The sequence below is a fragment of the Hyaena hyaena genome, unplaced genomic scaffold (genome assembly GCF_003009895.1).
Source record: "Hyaena hyaena isolate Hyena2069 unplaced genomic scaffold, ASM300989v1 scaffold_376, whole genome shotgun sequence".
Classification (NCBI taxonomy): Eukaryota; Metazoa; Chordata; class Mammalia; order Carnivora; family Hyaenidae; genus Hyaena; species Hyaena hyaena.
The window spans coordinates 146,191-166,272 of record NW_024081008.1 but is presented as its reverse complement, the minus strand read 5'-3'; the positions used below and the strand labels follow the sequence as shown (position 1 = coordinate 166,272).

Sequence of the window (20,082 nt, the reverse complement as noted above, 5' to 3'; positions counted from 1 at the left end):
TGGGTAAAGGGGAGAGGGAGGTACAGGCTTGCAGTGTGGGATGAGTATGTCATGGGGAGATACCATGACAGCATGCATGCTGACAGGTGGCAGTTACGCTTGTGGTTTGCCAAACACACCATATAGAGATGCTGAATCACCCGCTGTGGTGTGTACTGTGTTACGATGTAACATTGTATGTCTTACGATGTAACATTGTATGTCTTACGATGTAACATTGTATGTCTTACGATGTAACATTGTATGTCAACTTCCCTCTAATGAAAAATAAAAATAAATTAAATAAAAAACACTTAAGAGACTTATCCACCACCAAAAATAACAATAAAAATTAATTTTTGTTTTTATCAAATGTAGCCTCTAAGTAAGAATGTTTCTGTAAATTGAACTTTGGAAGTTGAGACAGAATTTGTACAATTCTCACATACCAGAAGTTCACAAAGTATTCTGTGAACCCTAAATCTTGCCGACTTTGTCTCCAGGCCTTTCTGAGTTTAGTGGTTTCAATACTGTAATGGTAACAAACAAAAGTAGCTGAGCACAGCTGTATTAGGTGAGGTATTACCCAAGGTGCAAGCGCGCCCAGGGCACACGTAATTCTTCCTCTGCAGCCGCATTCACGACCCGTCCTCTGGGTCAGTTGCTAATAATTTTTAATTTGTCCTTTTGTTATTTCAATGGCCTCAAGCTACTTTTAATTTCCATTCTGGTTCTGTTTGTGCATCTTTAAAATATTTTATGCACTTAATTAGCATAAATTAATTAATAATTCCTGAACTATGTTCCCTGAGTAATTTGACAACAACCCTACACTAAAAACCTTCTTGTACAAGGTAGAGAGGCAGGTAGTTGAAAATTTATTGAAAGACATTATCCTCCACAGATCATGCAGGAAAGAATGAACACTTGCAGGTGAAATTGGAATGTATAATACATGTTGGTGTTTCTGTAAATTAAGCGTGGTTCTTATTTATAAAAGTGCTAGAGGGAAAACCTGAAAAAGATCCCATAATCCTACCATTGAAACAAATGATTTCATTTTGTAAATTTCCTTTCTGTGCCCATATGCACATGACAAAATGTATTCAGAATATTTTTCTTTATTATGTTGCGGTAGCAACCTGTTACTTAGTAGAAGAGATTTATTTAGATTTCTAAAGGTAAATACTTGTTTCTCCATCTCCATCATGAAATTTAACAGCTCATCATATATTTAAAAAACAGTAATATTTACCTTCCTAAAGGTAATGTATGGTTTCTCCTTACGAAGTCATTTTTCCATTGCTCTTGTTTTAAAAAAAAACTTTTCTTTCTTTCTTTTTTCCTTTCTTTCTTTCTTTCTTTCTTTTTTTTGTATACTGTGTTCACACTTTATGAGAGCACTCACTAGTTATGAGGAATGGCCTGAAGCCAAAGGACTTTTAAATCTGGATTATGCTGATTTATTTATAGATAACTCACTCACTCAAAGCTTTTTCTATGTTAAAAAAAAGGGGGGGGGGGAACTCACCTAAAGGAAAATATAGGCAGTAAACTCTTCCATATTGGTCTTAACAATATTTTCTTAGATCACTCTCCTTAGGCAAGGGCAACAAAAATAAAAATAAACATTTATGACAATATCAAGCGAACAAGCTTTTCCACAGTGAAGGAAACCATCAATAAAATGAAGGGGCAAAATACCATATGGCAAAAGGTATTTGTAAATCATATATCTGGTAAAGGGTTAATATCTAAAATACCTTTAAAAACTCACACAACTCAACACCATATAAACAATCAGATTAAAAAATAAGCACAGGATCTGAATAGAGATTTTTCCAAAGAAGACCTACAGATGGCTATAGACACAACAAAAGGTACTCAACATCATGGATCTTGAGGGAAATGCAAATCAAAACCCTAATGAGATATATCACTTCACACCTGTCAGGAGGGCTAGTATGATGAAGACAAGAAATAGCAAGTGTCAGGTAGGACATGGTTAAAAGGGAATCCTTGGGCACGTCAGCTGAGGCAGCCACTGTGGAGAACAGTATGGAGGTTCCTCAAAAATTAAAAATAGAAGTACTGTATGATCCAGCAATTCTACTACTGGATATTTATAAAAAAAATACTCAAAAACAATTCTGAAAGGCACATGCACCTGCATGTTCACTGCAGTCCGTTACAGCAGCCAAGATATGGAAGCAGCCCATGTGTCCATCAGTAGATGAAGGGAGTAGGAAGATGTGGCCTTTATATACAATGGAATAGCACTCAGCTGCATAAAAGAATGAGATCTTGTCATCTGTGACAACTCAGATGGACGTAGAAGGTAATATCCTAAGTGAAATAAGTCAGATAAAGAAAGACATATACCGTATAGATTTCACTTATATGTGGAATCTAAAAACCACAAACAACACAACATTGAAACAGACTCATAAATACAAAGAATGGACTGGTAGTTGCCAGAGGGGAAGTGAGTGGGAGGTGGGTGAGATAGGTGAAGAGGATTAAGAGATATAAACTTCCAGTTATAAAATAAGTAAGGCATAGGAAAAGTAAAGTACACCATAAGGAATACAGTCAATAATACTGTAATAGCTTTGCATGGTGACAGATGGTAACTAGATATCATGGTGAGCATTTTATAATGTATAAAAACTGAACCACTATGTTATCAACTGAAACTAATATAACACATACATTAGATATACCTCAAAAAAAAAAAAAAAGAAAAGAAAAAATCATAACCCCCTAAAAAGAAGAGGAAAGAAGTCTATATTAAAAAGATTCACTTGGGGTGCCTGGGTGGCTTAGTTGGTTAAAGCTGTCTTTGGCTTAGGTCATGATGTATTTATGTATTTAAAAAGTTGTTGTTTGTTTTGTTGACACTGTCCCAGATTTTGGCCACTGGTAGCTTGTTCAAGTTGGCTCCTGAATCCTTCTCACGTAGCTCACCAATCATTTTATAAACATTTCCTTCTTTCTGATACAAGATGATCTTCTCTCATCCCATATTTTCTCTGTATTAGCCCTGTAATCACCCATTTTCCTAAATTCATTGTCCTTCAATTGTAGAATGCTATTCAGAAATTAAGATCTGGATGCCAGGTGTCTTCATTGTGTCTGGAATGCTCTTGCCTCTGATCCTCTCAGTAGACAGGGCTCCGAAATGCACGTACGGACACTCAACACACACATATGCATTTATAATTATCTCTTTACCTAAGATTCTGTACATATAGTGAAGCCATCAGTTCATACTTATACCTCCAATTTTAGGGCTCTTTCTAGCTTTTCCCCTTTTCTTATTTGTAACCTGGCTCTTATTACCTACAATATATTTACCTATCTGCTGAATCTCAGTATGCACGTAATATTTCAGAATCTCTGGTCAATACATTTGTTAAAAACAAATTTACAAATACAGTATAACGCTGGTGTATATGCCATACAGTATATGGCATATAATTTATATGGTATGCAATCAAAATATTGTTCCTCACACCACTTAATTGTTTTCTTCTCTACCCCCTTTGATATGGTTATGTCATTCATTTATATCACAGCTAGGTAAATTCTATTTTGGGTTCCCTTACATCCTGTTTTTAGGTATGTATGTATGTATGTATGTAGTATGTATGTATGTTTTGGAGTATGTTCTAAAATACAGTGTTATGCACTAAACTAAGGGAAGTTTTATTCTGCTCACATTATTGAATTGCCACTCCTACCCAATTTATGTTGGCAACCAATCTCATTAGTTTCTGGTTTATTCTTCCAGATTTCTTTTGAAGAGATTAGTGGATAAATGTGTATTTTCTCATTCTCTCTTTTTTGTTACACAAAGAATAGCACACTATAGACACTTTCACAGTGTGTTTGTTTGTTTGTCTGTTTGTTGGTGAGTGTACAAATAGCCTTGTATTTAGCAATACAAAATAAAGTATCGATAGGCATGGACAATGGCCATGATAAATCATTCTATATTGTTCAGTGAAACTAGTAACTATGGTTATATTGAATTTCTTAACATCGGCCAGCCTTTTCCACTTCTTTAGGTGACTTCTCTAAAATTACAGGTGAGAAACATTGCCTCAAGTATCTATTAGTAATGGTGAAGCACTATTATTAGTAATGGTGAAGCACTATTCTAGAAAGAAGAACATATCCCTCCATGACCATTCCACCTATTCCATGGGCTTTCTCTCCAGAACCCGATAAAACAGTTCTTATTAACTTAGTTGGATCAATGATTCCTTTCTCCGTCACATTCACAGAATCTCCAAGCAGAACATAAGAACCAACTTTTGAGAAACCTAACATAATTATTTCACCTATCAATGGTCCAACAACACCTATTTTCTAGCAATGACCTTTGCAAGATTATTTTTAAATGCTTATTTATTTATTTTGAGAGAGACAGAAAGAAAGACAGAAAGAGAGAGAGAGAGAGAGAGAGTTCCAAGCAGGATCTGCACTGTCCAAGCAGAGCCTGATGCAAGGCTCTGTCCCACAAACCATGACATCATGACCTGAGCTAAAATCAAGAGTTGGACACAACTGACTAAGCCACTCGCGCACCCTCTGCAAGAATTTCGGGTGTTCTTTTAGTAATTTCTATATCATTAAAAATATCTTCATTAGCTGGAATTAGCGGGTCTCAGGCTGGAATGCACTGAAGAAGAACCCAACCCCCTCCCACAACACCTTCTTCAACCGCGGACATGTGGCATTGAGGGCGGCTGCTGCTTTCTTTTCATTTACTTCCACATCACTTGTCTCACCAACCTCAGCAGAGCTACTCCATCTGAAGTTTGTTAAGATATTCATTCAGTTTTTCCTTTTCATAATTACTAGTAATCATATGAAACTGCTCAATGATTTCTTGAATAGGTTTTTCAATATGAACCTCTTATCTTTTCCTTTCAAGCACATGGTTTAATATTTGGTCACAATGACATCTGTATCCAACTTCCCCTAAGTCGTGAGGCTGAGCACCATCAAGGTTTAGGGTCAACCTCTCTTCTCTGAACACTGAACCACCAGTACCAACAGCCATGTGTTTAAGTAGGTTTTTCCATTGTCACCAAAACCTGGAGATTTGACTGCTATCATCTGAAGTTCAACTTTTAGACTATTCAAAATGAGTGCATTTAGGGCTTTTCCATTAACATCTTTAGCAATTATTACCAAGGGCTTACAAGGAGCACTGACAATTTCAAGTGCAGATACAATGGACTAGACACCAGACATTTTCTTTTCACCCAATATAACATAGCCATTCACATTTTTGAGCTTTTGATGTATGTAAAGTATGGAGAAACACAACATTCAAACTGCAGTTTAGTAATTTATAATTCATCATTCAGTGTTTCCCATCTTTTGGTGTGTTTACATTCTTCCTTTCAATCTTTTTCACTGTATCAGAAATGATATTGCTAATTCCTCTGTTTGCAGAAATCATAGCAACCTAAGTGATTTCTCTGGGGCTCAACACAGATTTGGGCTTCTTCTTAAATTTATCAATTATAGCATCTACAGCTAACACTGCACCTTTTCTAATTTCCACTGGGTTAGCACCTTGGCTAACCTTCTCCAAGCCTTCCTTGGCAAGAGAGGATACTGATGTGGTAGTAGTGGTGGTGGATATTTGGTCTTTTCCTTTGTGTTATTGGCAGTATCTTGAACAAGTATAGTCTTCATATTGTTATATTTATCCTTGAGGTCAACAAAGACTGATACTCTGGGACTTCTCACTCACTAATAATTGTTAATAATCACTCCAGCATCAGCTCAAGCATCTACTACACTTTGAAGCATTAAGGCTCAGGCCAATTTTCGCATTTCTGGCATAAGCCTGAATGAGATGAGGAACCAGTGTCCTGGACGGTGGCCTCACCTGGGGAAAGACTGCAGATCATCAAAGCATTTGTGCAAGGGGGCTGTGAGTGTGCACCTGAAGAGACAAGGGAGGCAGTGTTCAGCACACACAGCAACAAATCCGTGTCCCCTCTCTGCACTGTGGCACTGTCTGCGTGGCCCGGTAGCTTCAATCCCCTTCCTGGTGGCCCAGGCCTGGCAATCTGTGTGCACCATGCTTATTTTTTTCAAACATTAACAATATGTCTTGTAGATTTCCTGGAATTATTTCATTGGGGTTTACGTCATTCTTTTTCAGTTTTTTGATACTCTACTGTGTGGATGTGCCATACTTTAATCAAGCCCTCTCCTGTGTATGGGCCATTTAAATTGTTTCGAATATTTTACAGATCAAATAACCCTGCAGGGAAGAGCCTTGTGCAAATATACTGTTGGAGGTGTACCTTTCAGAAATGGGATTACTGGATCAAACGATAAATACATACAAAAGTTCTGTTATGTATAAATTTCCACCAGAAGGACTGTGCCGGTTTGCATTCTCACTAATAACATAGGACATCCCCTGTTTACCCACAGTCTTACCAAGAGGATATGTTGTCATACTTCTTAATTTTTACCCATCTCATAGCTCAGAAATGACATTATTTTAATTTGTATTTTCTAATTGTGTTTGAACTTTAAAAAAATGTATATACTCAAGGGCCATTTTTATCTTTTTAAAACGTGTGAGTTTGTGCTCCTCTCTATTTCATATTTTACCATTGGGGTTTTCAGTCTCTTTTTCTTTGATTTTAAGAGTTCTTTATATATTAAGATTATCAGCCCTTTGTGTTACATGCTACAAATATTTTCTTCTAGTTTATCAATTGTCTATGATATTGTGGAGAAATTCATCCCTATGTTCTTCTAGTTCTTACATGTTTTCATTTTTTGTTTTTAAATTCTTGATATATTTGGAATTAACTCTGGTATATGGTATGAGAAATGTATCAACATTTTTTTTCTGAAGTTACCCAGATGTTCTACAATCATTACTTAAAAAGTCCCTCTGGGTGCCTTCATGGCTCAGTCAATTAAGCCTCTGACTTCAGCTCAGGTCATGATCTTGCAGGTCTTGCGTTTGAGCCTTGTGTTGGGCTCTGTGCTAACACGACAGAGCCTGGAGCCCACTTCAAGTTCTGTGTCTCCTTCTTTCTCTGCCCCTCCCCTGCTCATGTTCTGTCTCTCTCCGTCTCTCTGTCTCAAAAATAAGTAAACATTAAAAATTTTTTAAAAAGACCTTCTATACCCCAGTAATAACTCGAAGAGAGCACCTGTGTCATAGAATATGCTCCTTATGTACTTAGATTTATTTCTGGGTTTTCCATTCTGTTCCCCTGGCCTCACTGTCTATTCATGTGCTAGTGCCACACTAATTTAATTATGGGTACTCTGAAGCACACCTTTATATCTTTGTATCTGGGGATGGGGAGGAGCTCATATCTCCTCAGAGATTTTCTTTTTGTTTTCCTGCTTCTTCTTAAATGTTTTTCCATATAACTTGATTATCAGTTTACAAGCACGCGCGCACACACACACACACACACACACACACACACACACACTGCAGGTGTTTTGATAAGGATTCAGTTAGGTTCAGGAAGAACCGACATTTTTACAACATTGCATAATCTACTACAAGAAAAGGGGATGTCTGTCGACTTGTTCAAGTCCTCTTCTGTGTCTTTCTGTTATGTGTTAAAATTTTCTTCATGAAGTTCCTTATCACACATTTCTTTTTAAATTCTTCTTTGTTGGAGTTGTTACAGGGGATCCCCCTGATTTGTCCACGTCTTTCTCAAGCTACTTGAGAAAATCTCAGCAAATATCCACGTCCTCCTCCAGTCCTTTCTCTACATTTGGTCCAGAGTGATCTTTTAAATATGGAAATTTATTCATTTTCTTCCAGAGTTTCTGAAAAGCTTCGACATTTATTAAGATGAAGATCAAGGTCCTAATTAGGACCACCCAGTCCTCCCTCTTCTGGCCCTCACAGATGGCCACTCTGTGGGCTTTAACCATTCTGGCCACTTTTCTTTCTGTGGGGCCTTTGCACTCAGGCTGTAGCGCTGGTGGAGCAGTGCACCTGCCCCACCCCCTTCAGTCAAGGTCAGGAAGGAAACCTGGAGAGTGAAGACCTGGGCAGCCATGGGACAGAGAGGCTTCTCATGCGTTTGGAGGAAAACTTGTATACATGAGTGTGGATTCAGTGGAGATGTAAGAAGAACCTCACCACTGCTAAACCCCACACAGCAACACACATGTAGCCGAACCATCAGGTGACGGTGACCCCTTCCTGTGAGGACAGAAGAGCGGTGACTCACTGCCCATTCTCTCTAGTGGCACCTGAAGGACTGAGGCAGGACCTCCTTGACTGGGAGCAAGGAGGGATCCGCACAAAGGCGGGTAAGAGTCTGAAGGAGCATAGAAGGGATGCAGTTCCTGTTTTCAGGACTTCAGCAGGAAGCCCTCCCATAAGCCTCTGGATGTCCTTCACCTGAGGGTCTCCCTACCTAGTCTGCAGGCACCCTCAGTGCCCCAGGAGCTGGTCACACACGGAGTGGGCTCCTTGGGTGCTCCCTTGAGTGCAGCAGCTTAGAGACCCAAAGCTGGCCAGGGTCTGTGGGCAACAGAGAAACCACAAATTTGAGCTATAGTGCCATCTTCTGGAAAATTAAAGAGAGCTTTCTAATAGCCAGGTGGTAGAAGACATAAAAACTTAATTAAAAATTCTGCCAGGGGCGTCTGGGTGGCTCATTCAGTTAAGCACCTGACTCAAGATTTTGGCTTGGTCATGATCTCATGGTTTGTGAGTTCGAGCCCCATGTTGGGCTCTGCACTGACAGTATGAAGTTGGCTTGGGATTCTCTCTCTCTCTCTCTTTGTCCCTTCCTTTCTCATTCTCTCTCTCATAAATAAACTTAAAAAAAAATTCTGCCACAAGAGGGAGCAAGAAGAGTGGTGTTATTCTTACAAAGACCAAAAACCCCAGGTAATAACAGAACCACTGAACATAATACCCCTACCTGAAGGCAACTAGTAGAAACTTTAGCTACTTCTGATGCAAAGATAGCAGTGTTAAAAATACAAGGAATGTGAAAAAGCGAAGAAGGAATGTTATCACCAAAAGATAATAGTAATTTTCCAATAACTGAGCTCAAAGGAATGACATTTTATGAGCTAGCTGATAAAGAATTAAGAATAGCTAGGGAGCCTGTGTACTCAGTTGGTTGAGCATCCAACTTCAGCTCAGGTCATGATCTCATGGCTCCTGAGTTCATGCCCCACACCAGGCTCTGTGCTGACCATTCTTTTTTTTTTTTTTGTGCTGACCATTCTTAAAATTCTTAAAAAAGAATTCAGAATAGCTGTTTTTGAAAAACTCAATGAACTGTAAGAAAAGTCAGAAAGGAAATTCAACAAAATCATGAAAAAACTGCAGAAATTCTGGAGCTGAAGAATGCAATGAACGAAATGAAAACTGCATCTGCAGTAAGCAGAGCAAATGAAGACAGAATAGGTGACTTGGAGGCTAGGAATTTGGAAATAACTCATTAGGAGGAGAACAAGACAAAATAATGCAGAAAAGAGAACATCTGTGTGATCTATGGGATTCCATCTAAAGAAAAAATATTAGGGTAATCAGGGATCCAGAACAAGAGAGGGTAAAGGAGGCTGAACATTTATTTCAAGAAATAACAGCTTACAACTTTCCAAACTGTGAGGCAGAATTGGGCCTCCGAAAAAATCTCTAAGATACATGATAATGAAACTGCCAATAATCAAGGATAAAGAGAGAATCCTAAAAGCAGCCAGATATTAAAAGATTATAACCTACAAAGTAATTCCCATTAAACTATCAGTATAAATGTATCAATATCATATATGAAATAAATATATAGAAATTAGTAGCACTAACAATTACACAATAACAATAAAACATCTGAAAAAGAAATTTAAAAACTATAACATTAGTAATAGCCTCAAAAACAATAAAATATTTAGGAATAAATTTAACCAAGGTAAGGAAAGAGCTGTACAATGAAAAGAGCAAGACTTGAAGAAGACACAAATAAATGGAAAGATATCCTGTGTTGTGGATCAGAAGAAAATAATATTGTTAGAAGGCACATCTGTAGATCCCATGCAATTTCTATCAAAATTCTAATGGTATTTTCCATAGGAATAGAAAGAAAATGGTCCTAAAGTTTGTATGAATCCACAAAAGACCCCGAATAGCCAAAACAATCATGAGAAAGAACAAAGCTGGAGGCATCACACTCCTTGATTTCATACCATAGACCAATGGAACAAAAATAAAGAGCAGAAATGAACTCCCACATTTCTGGTCAACTAGTATTTGACAAGGGAGGCAAAACACTCAATGGGAAAGGATAATCTCTTTAACAAATGGGTTGGGAAAACTCATAACCACATAAAAAAGCTTAAGACTGAACCCTGATGTTATACCACACTGAAAAATTTACTCAAAATGGATTGGAGATATAAACATAAGATCTGATACTGTAAAAGTCCTAGAGGGAAAAAAACCACGGGAAAGCTCTTTGATGTTGGTCTTGACTTCTTGACCCTCGTGTTGACTGTTATATTCATCAGCCATTTCCCCATTTCTCTCTCTTTCCTTAGGTCTCCCTATTTCTGAGACACAGAAACATTGAAATTAGGTCAGTTAACCCTACAGTGGCCTCTAAGTGTTCAAGTGCAAGGCAGAATCTCATCTCTCTCTTTCAGTCAGAAGCTAGAGACGATTAAGCTCAGTGAGGAGGGCATGTTGAAAGCCAAGATGGGCCAAAAGCTAGGCCTCCAGTGCCATGCAGTCAGTTAGCAAGGTTGTAAATGCCAAGGGAAAGTTCTTGAAGAAAATGAAAAGTGCTACTCCACTGAACACAAAATTGATTACAAAATAAAATCAGCCTTCTTGTTGATATGTTGAAAGTACTAGTGGTCTGGATAGAAGAATCAGCTGCAACATCTCCTTCAGCCAAAGCCTAATCTAGAGCAAGGTCCTAACACTCCTCTGTTCTGTGATGGCCGAGAGAAGAAGCTGCAGAAGAAGTGTGGAGCAAGGAGAGGCTGGTTTATGAGGTTTAAGGAAAGGAGCCGTCTTTATAATGTAGAAGTGCAGGTGAAGCAGCAAATGTTGATAGAGAGGCAACAGTGAATTGTTATTCAAAAGGTTCAGCTAAGAGAATTAATGAAGGCGGCTACACTAGACAAAAGATTTTTGATGCAGATATAACAGCTTTTTATAGGGAGAAATGCCATCTAGCATTCTCCTGAAGAGAAGTCAATGCCTGCCTTCAGGGCTTCACAGCACACGCCGACTCTCTTGTTAAAGGTTAATGCAGCTGTTGACTCAGTGTTGAAGCCTATGGTCATGTTCCACTCTGAAAATCCTAGTGCCCTTAAGGATGATGCTCAATCCACTGTGCCTCTCGTCTATAAATGGAGCCACAAAGCATGGATGACAGCACATTTGTTTACAACGTCATTTACTGAATATGTTAAGCCTCTTATTAGGATCCACTGCTCAGAAAAAGATCCCTTTCAAAATGTGACTGCTCATTGACAATGCACCTGGTCACCCACGAGCGCCGATGGAGACGTCCAATGGGATTAATGGTGTTCTCAGGCCGCTAACACGACATTCGTTCTGAGCCCGTGGGTCAAGAAGTAATTTCGACATATCAAGTCTTATGGTTTCAGAAATACACTGTGTGAGGCTATAGCTGCCACAGACACTGATTCCTTTGATGTGCCTGGGGAAAGTAAATAGAAAACCTTCTGGAAAGGATTCACTTGTCTGGATGTCAATAAAAACATTCATGTTTCATGGTCAAAATATCCACATTAACATGAGTTTGGAAGAAATAGATTCCAGTCCTCATGGGGGACTTTGAGGGATTCAAGACTTAAGAGGAGGATGTCAACTGCAGATGTGGCTGGGGTGGGGGGGGGACAGCAAGAGAAGCAGAATCAGAAGTGGGCCTTAAGATATGACAGAATTGCTGCAATCTTGTGATAAAACTTCAGGGGATGAGGAATTGCTTCTTATGGACAAGCAAAGAAAGTGGTTCTTGAGATGGAATCTACTCCTGGTGAGGACGCTGTGAAGACTGTTCAGATGACAACCAACGATTTTGAATACGACATTAACTAAGTTGATCAGTCAGTGGCAGAATTTGAAGAGAAACTAATTCTGATAGAAGTTCTGCAGTGGGTAAAATGTATCAAACAGATTTGCCTTCTATCGAGAAATGTTCATAAAAGGAATAGACAGCCAATGGGGCAAGCTTCATTGCTGTTTTATTTGAAGAAATTGCCATAACCACCCCAGCCTTCAGCAGCCACTAACCTGACTGACAGTCTTCAATTTTAGGCAAGACCCTTTGCCAGCAAAAAGATTCTGACTCATGGTAAGCTCAGATGATGGTTAGCATTTTTTAGGGATAAAAACTTTAAAATTAAGATATGCACATTGCTTTTTAGACATAATGCCATCGCGCACTTAATAGACTACAGTATAGCACAAACATAACTTTTATATGCATTGGGGAACCAAAAGATTCATTCGACTCACTTTGTTGTGGTGGTCTGGAAATGAACTCACAATGCCTTTGAGGTACGCCTCTAATATGGAAAGGGAATGAAAACAGGACATAGGAGAGATATCTGCACTCCCATAGTTCTGCAGCATTATCCATAATATCTAAGTTATGGAAACAACCAAATTATCCATCAACAGATAAATGGAAAAAGAGGATGTGGTATATACATGTAGTGAAATAATATTCAGTCATGAAGAAGAAAGAAATCCTGCCATTGCAGCAACATGGATGGACTTGGAAAGGGTGATGCTAAATGAGACTGGTCAGAGAAAGACAAATACTGGGTGATATCATGCATATATGCAATCTAAAAAAAACTCGGAAAAATAGAGAATAGAATGGTGGTTACCAGGGAGTGGAGGGTGCAAGGATTGAGGGGATGCTCTTTAGGGATATAAACTTGCAACCAGTAGATACGTAATGCCTAGAGCCACAAAGCACAGAATAGGTGTTATAAACAATTCAGTATTGCACATTTCAAAGTGGCTAGGAGACATTAATTAGTTGTTCTCATCATAAAAAAGAAATGATAATAAGACATAACAGAGGTGGTAGTGAATGTGACGGTGGTAATCATATAGCTCAATCAAACTGACACGTGCCACACCTTACAGTTACAGTATGTCAATTATCTCTATCAGTTTAGAAAACACTATACGTGATATGTATTCTTATTACTGTGATTTGCTAATACACAAAAGCTATTTCATCATATGAGTTTTTTTTTTCCATTCCCTTCCCGCCAGCCATTAGTTTTATATGTTTCTCTTTCTTTGGTTTTCCTGTTATCTTTATGATCACTATTATTTTTTGTTTTGTAACTATATATATATGTGCATTTAAAATTATATGGGGCTCTTGGGTGGCTCAGTCGGTTGAGCGACTTCAGCTCAGGTCATGATCTCCTGGCTCATGGATTCAAGCTCCACGTGGAGTTCTGTGCTGACAGCTCAGAGCCTGAAGCCTGCTTCGGATTCTGTGTCTCCTTCTCTCTCTGCCCCTCCTCCACTCAAGCACTCTCTCTCGAATATAAATAAACATTAAAAACATTTTAAAACTAAGTAAAACAAAATTATCTTACAATTATATTTATTCATTTATCTTTGTATTTTCTTGAATTGCTCCAAAATCATCTCAATACTTGGATAGTCAATTCTATTTTCCATTTATTTTCTATTTAATTAGTCGGAATTTGTGTTTTATCTTTGAAGGTGTATTGATAAGTTAACTTTTCTTCGATGACTAGAAAAAGTATTCATATAAGTATGTTAAGTGGCTATGTAAAAATTAATGCATATCTGTACTAAATATTTACTTTTCAGCAAAAATGTAAATAAAAAATGTGCAGATTTTTAAGGTTTGTTTGTTTATTTATTTAGAGAAAGAAAATGCACACATACAAGTGTGGGGCAGAGAGAGAAGGAGAGAGAGAATCTCAAGCAGGCTCTGCACTGACGGCAGATAGCCTGATGCAGGGCTCAACCTCATGAACTGTGAGATTATAACCTGTGCCGAAGTTGGACACTTAAACCACTGGGTCACCCAGGCACTGCAAGAATTTATAGTCTTAAGTCACACCCCAATTTTAGGGAGAGTCATCTTGAAATTCCATAGTAGCAGGTCTGAATGTGTATTATGCTTATTAATTTGTTCATTTTCAGGTGCTGTCACACATCCAACAATTAACACTTCTCAGGGGGAAGAGGCTAAGTGAAGGTGCAATCTCAGTCAATGATTTCCCCACACTACTTAATTGCATTCAAGGAGGTTAAAAATTATGTTTGCTTCACACCTGCTGGAAGTACCAGCCAATACCTTAAATAAACTTCATTCCATATTCATACGAACACATACACTCTAATAACGGAATGGAATTCTTGATAGACACGGATGGATACACACTGCCTTGAGATAAACGCTTTACTTTAAATTCACACAGGTACATATTCTAAGGTCTCTAAGTGTCTCGAAGGATCTGTGAACTTCCAAAAGTCACTTCAAGCAGATATAATATGGATACTCATCCTGTTACCACCTCCATGTGCATAAACACACTTTCATTGCAATTTAGAACTAATTCATTGATGCTGAACATTTACTGTGTGCCTAGCACTGTGTTGAGCCCAGAGGTATATATGAGAGCCAATGGGTAAAGAGGAAAGTAAGAAAAGCATTTCAGGCATGCCTGGGTGGCTCAGGTCATGATGTCACAGTTTATGAGTTCAAGCCCCACATCGGGCTCTGTGTTGACAGCTTGGAGCCTGGAGCCTGCTTCGGATTCCATGTCTCCCTCTCTCTGCCCCTCCCCTGCTCACACTCTGTCTCTCTCAAAAATAAATAAAACATTAAAAAGTTTTTTAAATAAAGAAAAGCATTTCAGCACTGTGTGTTCTAAGCCCTTAGCCCTTAGGGATGACCATGGTGTGACAAATGTGCATGGGGAAAAGATCCTTAATTCAGTTTCGGGGAGTCAGGAAATCTCTGGATAAGGCAGTCTACAAAGTGAAATCAGAAATGGGAATAAACCCCACTAAACATGGGAGAGGACTTTTACAAAGTATAGGGAGTAACATGTGCAAAGTCCTGAGTCAAGAAAGACTGTGCTTTCTTGTAGCTTCAGGGCTTTCCTAGGTAACTCAAAATGACTGCAACTCAAAGGGATCCTGGATGGCTGGAAGGCTGGAAGATTCATGCACGTTGTCTCACGCCGGGCTGAAGAATCTGACTTTGCTCTGAAGATAAAGACATGCTGACATAGATTTGCATTTTTGTGTTGTTAGGAGAATGCACTGCAGAGGGGCCAGACCAGAGGCAGGAAAGCCAGAGAGGAGGTAGTGCATTCGTCTACACAAGACGCGAAGGGGTCCCAAATGAATTTAATGCCAGTGGAAATTGAAAAAAGGGGACAGTTTCAGGACCGAGCTGACTTGTTACTTGGACTGTTTGGATTTCAGGGTTAAGGAGTCGAGAAGGACAGCCCAGCCCTGCCCTGGACTTGTGGGTAAATGTATTCATTGAAAAGTTGTCAGCGTCTGAGTAATTGTCACATGGGATTTGCGTACCTTTGCTGGCAGTGAGGCTTAAAAGGGAGGCTGGTAATTGGGCCCCAGGGGAGTGAAAGTAGTAATAGGAATGATCTACTCTGGCATCAGCCAGCCATTGCCAAAGCAATTGTCTCCCTAAGTAAAGAAAGGGGAGGCCATGCGTAAAATTCCGGAACCTACCTAGGGCTCAAGAGTTATACAGAAATGAGTGGATTCGTTTCTCTCTCTGTCTGCAGTTATATAATTAATGCATCACATCAGGTCAATGGGTGTCAAAAATGTTTCTGCCACTGCGAGCTGTATCATCATCTCAGAGGGACGCTTCCAGAAGCAGCTCCCGGCCCTCTCCCCGCACTGCCAGCGTCATATAGTAAACCATCACATCTCTGTGCTTTCTTAGGCAGTATATGATACGCACGGATTTACAACATTGATCCGTTCATTCTCTCCGCAAACATTTATCGAGTGTCCCACCAGCTCCTAGACACTGTTCCAGGCACTGGGAAGAAAACAGTGAGTAAAACAAAGCTTGTACATTCACACAGCTTTTGGTGATGGAGGACAGACGATAAATATGCCAGCTGGCGAAAAGTGCTATGAAGAAAGATAAACCAGGTAAGAAGAATGGCAGATGTGGGCTGCGGTGGACAGCCATGCAATGCGCGATGTAAGCCGGCTGGTTATGATAAGCCTCTCTGATGAGATGATGTTCCAGCTAGGCGAAGGGTTGAGTCCTTAGAATACCCATAGGACAAGCACTATGAACAGAAGCGTCAGCAAGGGCAGAGGCTCCGCAGGATCAAGGTAGGAACCTACGCCCATACTCATGGAGCAGCAAGAAATTTTACTGTGTCCTGACATATATGCTAGGGTCCTGTGCAACCTTTGGCAAGGAGAATGGAGATAAATTAGCACAGAGTTTGCCCTCGAGGAATGTACACTTAAATACAGGAGCTAAAAGATGTATATCATGGAAGGTGTCAAGATCAAGAAAAAGTTACGGTGTTACTTCTGGCAGAATGGCTTCGGAAAAAGGAAACGCTGCTTAAAGACTGTAATAGCAAAAGACACCAACACCGCGTTCATTCCCAAACAACCCAGAAGGTGGATGACACCTGAAGTTACGGCCATGCTCCTGTGTCCTTACTGTCCTGCGATGGAATCTCGTCCCAGACGCACAGCTTACTCCTGAGTGGCTCTATCAGCCTTACTCATAGGTTCTCTTGAAGATCAAACAGTGAGTTGGTAGCACCCAAAACCCGGGTGCGGGGCGGCTGTGGCCTGCTCCGCGCTCCACCCTTGGCACGGACCACATGGGAAGGGCCTTCAGTAAAGGTCTTCTGACTGAACAGACACGTGAAGAGAAGACGCACAATGAGATCCATGAAAACAGAAGCCTTGTCGGTTTCAGCCTTACTAATGAGGAGACAGGAAGACGAGTGTACTCGGGCAAGCTCTGTCTACACCCGCAGACAATCCGCTGCAGCCGGGAGGAGGTTGGGGACGCGGGTGTTACGCCCGAATCGCGAGTCCCCAGAGACCTCCAAGGAGCCGGCACCGATGCAAGAACAAAAGGGCCTTTATTACCAGCTCGAGCAGGGGCGCAGCGGCAGCAACGTGAAGCCCCCAACGGTGGCGAGCAGGGTTTTTATGCGGGAAGGGCGGGGGTGTTTCCGTGCACACGTTGTCCGTTTTGCATCGTTACATAAGCACCAATCAGAATTGTACGGTGCCCATAGTAACAGCATAGCGACCGTTTTGACCATTCAGTATCCGCGAGGCGGCCGTTACTTTTGGCGGGACCCAATCATGACCTTTGAGAGTCTTTTAAAACGACCAATTATGAGGTGGGCTCCGAGGGTCTAGGGGGTCTCCTGCAGCCTGACTGACTGGCAAGTGTGTACAAGGTAACTGCCTGCAGCTCCCAGCCCTGACTCAGACCACAGGAAGGTCACACACCTCTTCCGATTGGCAGATCCGGGGCGGCCCGAGGGCGGCTTCAGCGAGGCTTCTCCGGGGGCGGACTGCGCGCAGCCTGAGGGTGCTTCCAGTGGGGGACCTAGCTTCAGGCTCCTCACGGGCACGCACCCACACACCGACTGAACTGACGTGGCTTTCTCCGGGACTGGGTGGCTCTTCTGGGCGAAGATTTGGGACCGACGTCCCACGTACATGGATGCGCTTTAAATGGCAGCCTGTCCCGGGAACAGCGGCGGCAGCTGCAAACCCAGGAACCGCCCCGGCGGGTGCGCAGCGTCCTGGCGCCACCCCTGCGCGGGCATCTGATCCGCGCCCACCCGCCGGCCTCGCGCGCACGCGGCGCCCTTCCCCCATTGCCAAGGTGACGGCCCGCTTCCGGACAGAGGAGACGCGAGAAGTTCTCCCCGGTTTCGCGGCAGCGCACTCGAGGCAGCTACGTCCACACTGACCTGATCAAAGTCTCCCCTTAGCGTTTGATTGTGAGCAGCTGCGCGTTACTAGGGAAACAGACTCAAGCCTGAGCCTCCATGAATGGCACCGAGGATTAAAATGACCTCCAACCATAACTGATCTCTGCGAGAGCCACCAGACTGTTATCCTAATTTGAGGCTTCCCTATGCACAGAAAAGATTTCAGGCAAATCAAAGAGGTGCCACATTCTTTAAAAAATTTCTATATAAAAATATCCATCCTATTTTGGCCACTGTTAGGATGCTTTAACTGTCACCTTACACCATTATTGCACTGAGTATATGTCACATGAATAATTCTCATTATAGTAACTTAATAGGAATATAATTAAATTATATTTTACGGTTCTAACATTCACTAAAAACTTTCTGTATCTGCACATCAAATCAAGAGTTATGATAAATGAAGGATGGCTGCCGGATATAAAATCAGTGCCACGTTAGCAGAAGCTTCTATAAACAGACGGATTCACTTTCCTTCTTTCTAGATGGTATGTGGTTTCTAGAATGGTATTTCCTTATTTCTGGAATGTGAGAAACGCAGAAAGATCGCCTGGTTTGCAGTAATAACCGGTCCACACCCGCCCCCCGCCCCCAGCAGAGCGGCCAGCTGAACGCATGGATGAGCGAAGGAGCACAGGTGTTTGGATTCCAAACAATGCCAGTCCTCGTGTTAGGGGGCGTTCGGGTTGGGGAGTATTTTACAGAGGTACATAAAGCAGGTGCATTCCTTTCCGAAGCACAGGCTGCCCGACCATCGTGAACACGCTGGCCTTCTTTCCACCTTATCCTGCCTCTTGGCTGGCTGAGTTCACACTCTTTTCAGGCTGATTTCAGCCTGGGGTTTCTTAACCTATTTCTGTGGAGTGAAACACAAGAGGCCTAAATTGTAGGCAAAATTGGTGAGCATATGTACATTTGGGCATTTTTCTGGAGGAGGAGAGAGAGAGCTTATGGCTTTTATCAGCTTTTCAAAGGGATGCTGGGTCCCAACACAGATTAATAACTACCTTCAAGTGCCTTTTCGCACATCATCAAAAAGTCACTCATTCTGTTCTAAGAGCTTCTTTTTATTATTTTTCTTTTCAGAAAATAATAAAGTAACAATTATGCTACAAAATATAAGTAAGGGTTATTTTAGAATATGAAATATGTTACAGGAAAATGCTATTCTTTTATCTCTTAGATACTGCATTTTATGCAGGATAAAATAAACTTTAAAAATCCTGATATCAGATGCGAGCATTTCAATAAATTTGATTTTAGCAAGAAGTAGTATCTTGCAAACTACAGAGTGTGTATATTATCAAATTTTAAACAACTTTAATGCACAAACTTCATTTTGATACATTCTGAATGCATCTAAGGAAGCCCACCAGTATGATCTAATGACTGTAAACAACAGGCATTTGCACATTATAGACAAAATGTCTGACTCAATATGTATTTACTGAGGTCCTGCCTTGTTAGGCTCAGTGGTCTATGTTAAACTAGAAGCACAGTGAGAATTAGGCACATCTTCGTCCTCAGGGGTGTAGCCCAGCGTATGGAGAAAGGCAATGATAAAGGCAAGTGAGAAGTCTTACTCAGAGTGCACACCAGGGGCCCTGGATGAACCAAGGTCAAGTGCCTACCAAGTCTTTTGGGCTTGGAGGCAGTTTCAGAGATGAAGTAACTCCCACGTAGCCAGTGTGAGTAACCCAGGAGAGACAAGATGGGGAAGAGACAGTGAAAGATCAATGCACCAGGCAGCAGGGGCAGCCAATATAAACATCCAGACATGTTGGGAGGTTGCCTTCTTAGGGAGCTAGAGATTTTGTCAGGAGAACGGAAATGCCAAAGGCTTCAGTCTTTTAAAAGAATTTGCTTGCCCCTCATCCAGAGGGCAACAGGAGCTATTAAAGACTTTAAACCAGAGGACGCAAAACTGGAGCCAAGAGAGTAAGGCTATGCAGCATTTAAAGCGTTCACAAGCTGGTGCAGGTGAATAACAGTGTGCGGGGTCCTTAGGAAGTTATAAAGAGAACTGCCCAGGGCCTAGCAATAGCA

General features: G+C 40.9%; 1 pseudogene; it reads right to left on the bottom strand.

Annotated features, from left to right (window-relative positions):
- The window catches only part of LOC120244228, a 50,073-nt pseudogene extending 32,316 nt beyond the window's left edge, over nucleotides 1–17,757 (bottom strand).
- Nucleotides 17,758–20,082: the final 2,325 nt, after the last annotated feature.